Genomic DNA, 1,604 nt, shown 5'->3' with positions numbered 1-1,604 from the left:
TCTTAAAAAGAGAGAGAAATGAGTTATGTTCATGTATTCTTAAAAAAAAGAGAAATGTTACTTGTTTAAGTTAGATAACAAAGGAAGATTATTTTGATTTAGTATTTATACTATTTTGGTTAATTATTTATATTTCAAGAAAATGTTTTTTATTCTTATGTTGAATTCAACTGAGGTTAAAAAAAGAGACAAAAAGCCTGAGAATTTTATGTTCAAGTTAAGGATATTAAATAAAATGATTTTCATGTAATAACCACTGTGTTGCTCTACTTTTGGAGAATCATCACACGCGTTGTATGTGTGAGGGGGTACTCGTGGTGTGACAAGAAGGCTCAGGGGGTACTCAGGCCGAAAAAGGTTGGGAAACACTGGCGTAAGTAGTGCACAAATACACACTCACCACTCCACTGAAACTATCACAATTAGGCTACAATCCAAATAAAATGTTAATTAACATATCGTCACCTTCCTAAAATAATCGCCCAAGTCATTTTTTGGCATCAAAGGTGTGGTCCAAAAAATGCCTAAGTCATTTATTTAATCTTAGTTTTTATGAAAAACAAGAAGTGTTCTTATGTCAAGCATCCTTTGATACATACTGACTGAAATTATTATTTTATGCTATAATTTAACTTTTGGGGGGAGTTTTTTGTGTTTCCTGAAAAACCTGAAAAAATGACTTATGCGATTATTTTAGGAAGGTGACGATATTTGAAAAGATATTTGTGGCCTACTTTGATTATGAATAAGTTGAAATTGACTGCATGTGAGTGAAACTATCTAAATGTAACTCCATGCTCCTCCACTGTTTCATTGTGTGTGTGTGTAGATTTAACATGACTGGGCCAAAACGGACATGGCAGCAAGTCAAAGTAAAATATAAGAACATCCTGCAGAATGGTAAGTCCCCTGACAAATACTTAACAAGTGTACTTTTTATTAAGAATGTGCCTGCCCACACATTGCCTGTACTGTGCATTAATTGGTTTAACATCTTATCATTTCAGATGGTCTGCAATGCTAACTATTTGTTCAGTAATGTTGTGGCAAAGTGGCCCGGCTCGGTCCACGACTCCCGAGTGTTTCGGAACTCGGAGATCTATCGGCGCCTATCACAAGGTGAGCCACAGAACCTCTATTGATAACCACTTTTAACATCATGGCTGTGTTAAGAATGTCACTACTTATGAGGTTGTGATGGTAACATTTTGTATTCACAGGTGAATTCCTGGGTGTATTGCTGGGTGACAGAGGGTATGCCTGCCAGCCTTTTCTGCTCACTCCATTTGCAGACCCTCTGGAGGCACAACTGGCATACAACCATGCCCATGCCAGAACAAGGGCCCGGATAGAAATGACATTTGGCCTACTGAAGGCACGTTTTCAGTGTCTGAACCACCCCAGAGTCAGCCCAGACAGGGCATGTGATATCATTGTGGCCTATGCTGTCCTCCACAATGTGGCCTGCCTGAGAAAGGAGAGGGCCCCCAGAGTGCCAGCTCTCATAGACTGGGACAATCCTGCCATCTTCCCGGATGACGACTGTGGTCGGCTGGTCAGAGACCAATATGTGTTAAATTATTTTAATTAATATTGCATGTTTA

General features: G+C 39.0%; 1 long non-coding RNA gene across 1 annotated transcript; it reads left to right on the top strand.

The window, feature by feature from the left end:
• The first annotated feature begins 829 nt into the window (after positions 1-829).
• LOC142373192 (uncharacterized) lies at positions 830-1,372 on the top strand. Its single transcript, XR_012768424.1, has 3 exons — positions 830-900; positions 1,008-1,119; positions 1,221-1,372. It is a non-coding gene; the product is annotated as an uncharacterized LOC142373192 (long non-coding RNA).
• Positions 1,373-1,604: the final 232 nt, after the last annotated feature.

This window comes from Odontesthes bonariensis, chromosome 22 (genome assembly GCF_027942865.1).
Source record: "Odontesthes bonariensis isolate fOdoBon6 chromosome 22, fOdoBon6.hap1, whole genome shotgun sequence".
NCBI lineage: Eukaryota > Metazoa > Chordata > Actinopteri > Atheriniformes > Atherinopsidae > Odontesthes > Odontesthes bonariensis.
The sequence above is the reverse complement of the archived record's forward strand: the minus strand, read 5'-3'. Positions and strand labels throughout refer to the sequence as shown.